Source organism: Mastigoproctus giganteus, chromosome 10, assembly GCF_048544385.1.
Source record: "Mastigoproctus giganteus isolate SK-2022 chromosome 10, ASM4854438v1, whole genome shotgun sequence".
NCBI classification, from domain to species: Eukaryota; Metazoa; Arthropoda; class Arachnida; order Uropygi; family Thelyphonidae; genus Mastigoproctus; species Mastigoproctus giganteus.
In genome coordinates, this window is record NC_143584.1 from 22,465,047 (window position 1) to 22,474,828 (window position 9,782).

General features: G+C 38.6%; 1 long non-coding RNA gene across 1 annotated transcript in view; it reads left to right on the forward strand.

The window, feature by feature from the left end:
* LOC150078852 (uncharacterized) overlaps positions 1-9,782 on the forward strand; it is a 141,991-nt gene extending 132,209 nt beyond the window's left edge. Inside the window, exon 3 of the long non-coding RNA XR_016547580.1 lies at positions 9,669-9,782. This is a non-coding gene — a long non-coding RNA (uncharacterized LOC150078852). The remainder of the gene's footprint in view (positions 1-9,668) is intronic.

The following is a 9,782-nucleotide window of genomic DNA, read 5'->3' on the forward strand; positions in this document are numbered from 1 at the left end:
GCTACAGAGGAAAAGGCAAGTCGATATTAATTACTTTCATTGAGTTCGAAAAGAAAATATCAAAAAGTTAAGTCACCGGTTATGGCCACATCCTTGTTCCTGTGTAAAATACAGTATTAACAGCAATTATAGTATGTACTATATCATTAATGGTGGTCAATGCTACCAGTGGTAAGGAAGGATAGGAAATGGTTTTTTCGGGTATGGCTTACACACAAGGATGTAATAACTTATGTGCCAGCCATCAGGAGTGAAGCAGATGTATAGCTTGAGTATGTGTGTGCATCAAGACCTGGAAGGGCCCCACCAGAAGGTTGACAATGTTTTGTACAGGCCAGAATTCTTATTGGACTACAATGTTGCCCCAGGAATTTATGTCCAATCTGAAGTTTCTGTATGTTAGCAAGGTCGTGTAAAAGAGTGTGTGCGAAACAGGAAGGTGAACAATCCAGGTTGTCAATGTAGACCTAAAGTTATCGCTTGATATTTCCTCAAACCACCAAAAATCGGTCATGCAGTCACCGATTTCCCAGTGGACACGAGTCCTCTGAATATGTAGCAAGTAAAAGTTTTCCTGTGGTCTTCGTTATCGACGGTTGAAGCAAAATTCTACATAGAAGGGCAAGGAAAACTTCCCAAAATCCATGTAGTTCATTGGCAAGTGCTTTTCCTAAATTTTTTTTTTTATTATTTAGACACCCTGGGCTCGTGACACTGCCACACACACACACACACACACAGACACACACACACACCTAAAAAAATTCATAATCTTATTTCGAAATCTCCCGCATTGGCTTAAACATAATGAGGAGTTAAAGCAGTGATGTGAACAATTTTGCCCGAGGCGTTTTATCGAGGGTAATAAAGATGTCTGGTGAGTTACTGTGACCTGTTCCCTCTGTGATTGGCTATTGAGGATGGTTGAGCGGGAAAATTTTTTATTTAGTTATTTTACTCACTAGATGGTGCTGCATGTTTCTTCATTTTTATATTTTCTATTTCTTTTTTCTGCTCAGGCACGAATCCTGATCTTGTGTGGTGGCTGTCTGGTGCTTATCCACTGGGTTACACTTTAAATTGAGTGTATGTGTGTAAATGTAGCTATTATAGGTATCAGTGTGTGAGTGTGACGTCAAGAGACCTGTATTCTGCATTGAATTGTGGATTGGTCGCAGAGCCTGGTGCTGAATGTTGCTTATTTCTTCTGATGGGAGGTGCCTGTAAGAAAAGATTTTTTTATTCCCAGTGTTGATGCTATTGGAAATATGTACTGTGTTATTTGAAGTCTTTTCATTGAAAAAAATACTATAATGATATCCAGTTGTGTTTGCTCCTCAAGGCGCTGAGGAGCGATGAGCACTGTGTATCTCCATTTGACTGATCTGCATCACTTCTCCTGTGTGGCCTCTGGCTGTTGTTGCGTTTCAGAGGGAATGCTGAGTAATGACACAGAGCATGGTATAGATGCACTGGCTTCGGTGCTGGGCGATGCTGCAGAACTCATTGTCGTCGCCTCCTCCATAGCCAGGTGGGCAGTAGCAGCAGTGCATAGCACATGCTTCTTGATTAGACTGGGTTTCGAGCCCATGCCCACCAAATATGGAGGATGCAGAAAGGTCAGGGAATGACCACCGCATATCCCTGGAGCAATATGGCCTTAGTTGCTAATGCTCCTAAAAACCAAATAACAAACAAACAAACAAGCAGACTCGTCTGTTTTGCGACAATAGCTTTCAGACCTAAATAAGACCGGAAAGTTTGTAGATAAACATCTTAACCTTCGAGTCTGGCTGCAAGTCCTGTCTTTTTAAGATAGCCGACATCTGCTCGTCTAAATCGAATCTTTCTTCGATTAAGATTCATCTTCTAATGAAACATGTAATGAGCAGTGCGGTGAGACTTGCTAAGATGGGGAAACAGAGCACCTCCTTGCTGATGTATTTATTTCTGCCTTGTTTTAAAGGCAACTCTTTTACTTGCAAGCGTTCTGAGCAACTTCTTGCGTCATAACTTGCTCTTCTCTCTGTCAGTCAAAGGAATGTTACTTTTGATCAAGTTTTTACAAATCTCACAGAGAATCTGCACAGGATTTTAGACTTTCAATATAGCAGTTGCCTGTTTTAGTCAAGCTTCCAAGAGATACTTTATGATGTTAGTGTTGCATTTCAAACGTCCAGCCATGTGGGTACGTAGACTACTGTGTCCCCCTTCTTTGGCAGCATGTATGTGTACAGCTGTAACCTATCATCAGTATCCTGATAAAAATCAAACAGCAAATATGAGTGCGGATCGCATGTAGCACATTTATATATATCAACAAGAATACATGACCTACCAGGAAACACTTGGGTGGCTCGATGCGAAATTTGTCAGGAGTCATGGAGATTTTTAACAACAACCAAGTGGTGGGAATTCAAACTTATAGCGCTGAACTTGAGTGCCTTGGGAGAATAAGTTTTGTGTTAATAAAAGCACTCAGATTTCTGTGGTGTGATCCCTTAATAAATATTTCGGACACTACAGTACTATCTTTTGCTTGGTTAATGAGATCATCTGAGACGACTGTAGGGTAGAATTCAGGAATGTTTAAGCCCTCTATCAACTTGATTTGCAGGTATCAAACTTTTCTTGGGGCTCTGAATAGCAATAGACGATTCATTGAGGTAGAAGGGAACTACTATATCTCAACAAGAATACATGACCTACCAGGAAACACTTGGGTGGCTCGATGCGAAATTTGTCAGGAGTCATGGAGATTTTTAACAACAACCAAGTGGTGGGAATTCAAACTTATAGCGCTGAACTTGAGTGCCTTGGGAGAATAAGTTTTGTGTTAATAAAAGCACTCAGATTTCTGTGGTGTGATCCCTTAATAAATATTTCGGACACTACAGTACTATCTTTTGCTTGGTTAATGAGATCATCTGAGACGACTGTAGGGTAGAATTCAGGAATGTTTAAGCCCTCTATCAACTTGATTTGCAGGTATCAAACTTTTCTTGGGGCTCTGAATAGCAATAGACGATTCATTGAGGTAGAAGGGAACTACACAAGATCGGGATTCGTGCCTGAGCAGAAAAAAGAAATAGAAAATATAAAAGAAAAACACGCAGTGTCATCTACTCAGCAAAATAACAACTAAAATAAAATTTCTTCCACTCAACTCAACAGCCAATCACAGAGCCATCCTCAATAGCCAATATCACAGAGAAGGATGGGGCCACAGCAACACCCACTCACCAGACAGCTTTATTACCCCTAATAAAATGCCCCGGGCAAAATTGTTTGCATCACCACTTTAAGTACTGTAACAACATAATTTGCGGATTTATCTTCCGAAGTTGATAAAAGTTATGTTGATCATTGAACCAACCAAGCAGAAGCAAATAAGGTGAAACTCATTCTTACTCGGTTGTCTAGTGGTCCACCCCAAAGAGATAATCCTCCACTGTATTCTCAATAAGGCTGTTTTCTTGACTCTTAGGCCATAACTAATGTCTGTAAAACTGTGTTGTTATTGTTGTTTATTAAGTTTTTGAGCTATTGTTATATTTTGCCTTTGTCATCTTATTTAGTTTAGACTATTAATAAAAATATTGTCAAGACATATAAGGAAATAACTGGATTAGGATCGATAAAAAGTAGTAAAAAGACTGAAATAATGTAATAGAAGCGGACATGATAGATTACGTAATATATGGGTTATTGTGGGCTCCAGTTTAGACAGGGAGAATCTAGCTTGGAAAACCTAGGGTATACACAATGCATCCTAAAGGTCTCACTCACCCTGCTAGTGAAAATAAACCCTTCACAATAGAGGATGGATTTGTCCTAGACTCTCCTGAGTTTAAAAACCACTAGTCCCCAGTTGCAGGTATAATCGCCACATGAAAATTAGCCAAACATTCCACTTAATGGTTGTATTATCAAGCTAGGCCCTTCTCAATAAATAGATATTTTTGCCAAGGAAAATTTTTATGCAAGTAAATTGTATGAACTCATAACTTAGCTATTGCATTGCTATTTTATGATGTACCTGCTATTATTTACTGCTGACAAAGATGTGAATTTTTTTTTAAGTTTTCATGTTGTTTTGTAATAAAATTAGTAATTACACTAATTTGTCATACTTATTTGTGTAATTACTTTATTGTTGTTGGGCTCCCCCATAGCTTGGGGCTGAGGGTGCAGGCTGCCCAGGTTCAATTCCAGTGGGGACCCATATTTATGGTGTTCACCCAGCATCGTGATGTGAAATGAGGAGCTATTTGTGTAAGGGCAGCAGACACTAGTCACAAAATATGGCGATGGAAGATGCTTCGCCGATCATGTGATGATCTGCCAAAGCCTTGTGGCTGGTCATCATACCCTCACTGTTCATTGCCAATATGGCTGCCACTCATGCTGTCACACTATTTTCACGCTCGTGGATTTCAGTTTAAAATATGTCTAAAGTGTTTTTTATCTCATCAAAAGTATACAGTGATTCCTCAACTCCAGTAGACTCAAGTTGAGAAACGTTCTGTGCTTTTTTGGGAATTAGGTTGGTTATATACAAAATAGTTCAGAACAGAGAGACCCCCTGGGCTTGCATTGTGGTTAAGAAACCCTAGAATCACTGTTACCAAGATTTCTAGATACTGTACATCCTGGGCCACATGTGCCCATATTATAACCTCACTCGCCAAACTCTATGCTCATTGTACTGCCACCCACAGGGGATATGCTACCAGGTACCTGCACAGTTTACTCACAGAATTGCAGAATGCCAGGAATGTTGTGGGAGTGGATGTGAACTGTCGTTCCCTGGCATGGTTCAGCCAACCCCCAGAGTGTCAAACCAACACAAATGGACAACACCTAGAGGAGTTCCTGGAAAACAATACCTTTAATATTGGAAGCCACAAGTGATGTTACACTTGCCTCAAGGTCTCTGGCTGGTCACTTCTTGGAGTCGATGATCTGGGTAAGCTGGACCACGTCAGACCACAGGGTCATAAATTTCGAGTTCCGACACACCATAGATAAGCAACGACCAACCCGACAAATCCAACATAGATATGCCATACAGAAAGCAGACTGGCCACCATCCCAGACTACCTTAAGAGAAGCAGCCCAAATCATCCAAATAGAGGGGGCTCAGCCTGGACCAGCATCAAACCGCCATGTTGGACCTCATCACTGCTGCTGCAAACTGCTCAATAAAAAGGAAAAATCCAACTCCACGGACTATCATCTGGTGGTCCCTGGAACTACAACTACTCAGATGCGAGGTGAACAGAAGGAGAAGACTTCCACAGTGCATGATGTTCCTGGCCAGCAGCAGAAATAGACCAACTCCACAACCACTATTGCGCCTCAAGAAATGAGTACACTGCTCTAATCTTACTCAGGAAACAGTAGTCGTGGGAGCAACTAGTTTCTATGATCGGAAACGAGCACCCCTGAGGGATCATCTACAGAATAACGACGAATAAACTCCCCAGAGGAGTAATCCCAGCAACAAAGGTACTGCTAGAGACTTCTATCAAGACCTGGCAGGATAATATCAACATCTTGGATAGCATGTTTCTGGAACATAAAGGGTTTTCCAATAGTAACGCTCGATGTTTGGCAACAGTGCATGACGAAGTCGACAGTCACACAGGTGGTATCTTTGGTAGCCGTATTCAGTTAGTCTCTGCATTTTATTATGGAGCGTTACACGACTGAGCAACGAGTCGAAATTGTAAAAATTATCAAAACCAATGTTCTATTCGTCAAACGTTTCATGCACTCTGTGCAGTTTATGGTGTCGACGAACGTCCTTCAGAATCCACAATTCGCCGTTTAATAAACAAATTCGAAGCAACTGGGTCTGTGGCAAATCTGAAAGTGCCTGTACGTCAGCGAAACGCAAGATCCGTTGAAAATATTGCTGCAGTCCGGGAAAGTGTGCGTGAGAATCCGCAACAGTCCATTCCGCGTCGGGCTCAAGAACTTGGCCTGTCTTCGACGACAACTTGGCGAATCCTGCATAAGGACTTAGGGCTTCACCCTTATAAAGTGCAATTAACCCAACAACTAAAGCCCAACGATCATGCGCAGCGGCGTGCATTCGCTGATTGGGCGCTAGAGCAGTTGGAGGTCGATCCTGATTTTGGGCGAAAAATAATGTTTAGTGACGAGGCTCATTTCTGGTTAAGTGGCTTTGTTAACAAGCAAAATTGCCGAATTTGGAGCGACGAAAACCCACGGGAGATTCATGAGGTCCCACTACATTCCAAAAAAGTTACGGTATGGTGTACACTTTGGTCCGGCGGAATAATCGGTCCGTATTTTTTCGAAAACGAAGAAGTGGCACTTACGGTCAACGGTGAGCGATACAGGGCTATGATAAGAGATTTTTTTTGGCCTGCAGTGGATGGAATCGATCTAACAAACATTTGGTTTCAGCAAGACGGTGCTACGTGCCATACGGCACGTGATACAGTAACACTATTGCATGAGAAATTTGAAGGTTCCGTTATATCGCGAAATGGTGACGTTAATTGGCCGCCCAGATCCTGCGACCTAACGCCACTGGATTTTTTTCTCTGGGGCTTTCTAAAATCCAAAGTCTATGCTAACAAACCACGGACGGTTGCCGCCTTAAAGGCCAACATTAGGCACGTTATTGCTGAAATTGAGCCACTTTTATGCGATAACGTCATCACCAATTGGGTATCCAGGATTAACCAAACCAGACAAAGCCGCGGCGGACATTTATCTGATATAATTTTTAAAACATAATGTTAACACATATACTTCATAATAAAAATAAAAATAGATCACTATCACTCTCACAATTTGTTTTATTGCGTTACAAAAATCGAGCGTTACTATTGGGAAGCCCTTTATTACTCCCACTACACCAGAACAGCAACAATTATGTCAAGACAACGATACCTATACTACCACCAATAAGGAAGAACTGCTGACCAGCACCGAACTTCACACTGCTGCAGCAACTGCACAACAAGAAATCACCGGGTATCGACTTGCTTGAGCCCGAAATCATCAAGAAGGCAGTCAAGACTGTTCCAGAGGTAATACTCATGCTCTTTAATCACTGCCTTAATGAGGGATGCTTTCCACAAGCTTGGAGAACTGCAAAATTGTGCTTAATCTGAAAAATCCAAACAAGCAACAGGACCTGTAGTAATACCGACTGATAGCCCTTTTATCAGTACTAAGTAAACTCTTCAAACACATCAGAGATGGAATCGAAACTTGCTACTTGACTGAAAGCCTGAAATCACAGAATCAGTTCAGCTCTAGGTTGGGCTGCTGCACTCTGGATGCCCTGAAAAACATTACGAGAGCTGCTGAAACAAACCACAAATATCTATTTGTAATTGCAATCGATTTTGCCTGGGAATTTGACACCCTTTGGTGGCCAAGTCTCCTTGGCAGAATCGATTCCAGAAATTATATAATCACGAAGGAAAACCGTTACAAGGATGTGCATTAATTGGAAAGGCATTTTATTTTCTCATTAACTATTTAAGCCACGATCACATGTACGTAGCAAAAAATTGTATTCGCAACAAAATTACCAATCAACCGGTAAAAGGGCGATCGCGATAAGGTGGTATGCGGGCAGGATGCATGGAAATATTCAACGGATTTCGTTGTAACGGCTTAGCATCGTGTTACGAAGAAAAATTATTATTTGACAGCGATATAATTTACGACAATAATGTGATTGTACCAAAGAGCACATTTTTATGTAGAGAAGATGCAAAATTTTACAAAGTTAACATGGACACTGAACATTTAAACTTTATTACGGAAATAGAGAAAATGAAATAATACAGGAATTATTGATAAATCCAAACAGTATAATTCAACGATAAACTATGGGACAAAAAAACAAAAACAACACTATTTACGGAAATACTTTAGTAAGAGTGAAGAAAATGTCGATTTTGATATAAGGTCTTCGTAATACGTTGCATTTAAAATGTCTTCGTAAATGATTTGTTTATTATTGACTACTTCCCCTTTATAATTAACAATTAAACTTTGTAAATTATTACTTAATTTCGTGTACGTGTACCCGTGTTTCCAAACGTCACTAGTTTCTATTAATGCGTCGTATCCGCATTGAGCGTGAATAATATAATCTTGCGGTGTTAACCCATGAAAAAATGATGATTTTATGAACGTTCCTATTACGTCGGTATACTTTAAAAATTTTGTGTACCGTTCGCCTACAGATTTTGTTAATTGTTCCAATTGAAGAATCGAACCTTTTGCACCAGAATTAACTTGAATTTGTAAGCATTGTTCGATTGAAGGATTTTTATTAAACATTTTGTACTGTTCGATTTCTCTAAAATTAATTGCAAACAAATAAACATTGCTACTCATATCTAAGTAAAGTTTTCTCAATTTATCGAACATATCGAAACAAATTTCCGAACCGTATATTTCGTATACGACTCGTAATAATGGAATTAAACATGATTTAGCATTACCATTGCGACCTAGTCGAATTTCATTATTAGATACGATTAAATACTCGTTTTCGATTTCTAAATCTGTCGGAAAACAATTTCTAAGTTCCTTATTTTTTGTTTCTTTGTAAATAGTGTTTACTAAATAAAATGCAATTATCATATCTTGACTAGGATATAATTTTATGTGATTTGTAAAACTATACATATTAACTGCACTGTTTAATAAAAACTGACACTCGGCTTGACTCTCCAAAGAAGACACAGGCCAAATATTCATTTCGTCTCCATCAAAGTCGGCATTCATGGCATGCAAAATTTCACAGGGAATTCCAATACAATTATTATCCCACGTATTGTATACGTAGTGTGCACTAAAATTTTCAGGTAATAACGAAGGCATTCTATTTAATATAACCCATTTTTGTATATTTAATGTATCGTAAATATAATTAGGTAAGATAACTTCATTAGGCTTGAGGAATGGTGCCACTACAATCATAGCTCTCGCTGTATGTTCTGCTCGTTTAGCTATAGCTAATGATCTCCACATAGACATCTTACCTTGGGATCTATAAGAAATACTACCATGATTTAGGGAAGTATTTTGTAATAAATTATAATAATGATTTAATTTATTATTGATGTATATATATTTTTTTCCGGTGGTATATCTTTGTTATCGTAATAACTTCCACAAGCTTTGCATTTATATTATTATTCAAATAAGTAGGAAGACAACAATTATAGAGAGAATTTTTTTTATACGGATTTAAAAAATTTGATATTTTTTGATAATTTAAAGTAGAAGATAATTGCCAATAAATTGGATCTGGTAATACGAAATAATCTTGTTTAGTCTTTAGCGACATTTTTCTCATATAAGAATGCATGAAATTAATCTTTGGTGTAGAAACGTAAATAGATTTAGATATATAGTTTATATTCGAAAGAAAATAAAACGTATCACAACAAATTGTGAAATTATTGTTATTAAAATTAATCTTTTTAGCACAAGCACAACACGTATTCGAATAGATATTTTTATGTCTCCATGCTTTAATAACGGAATTCAATTGATAGATATCGATAGAATTTTTACACTGATCTATATTAAAACGATATTTAACTGTAGTCATTTTTAATAAAAATGTAATAATAGAATATTTTATTCTCTATTTATAGGTCATGAATATACTTTCACAGTCTGCAGCATTGGAATATTTACGTTATAAATCTAATTACGTAGAAATTCAAAAATCAAATCATATTCCCGAAGAAATGATATCGTACGTTGAA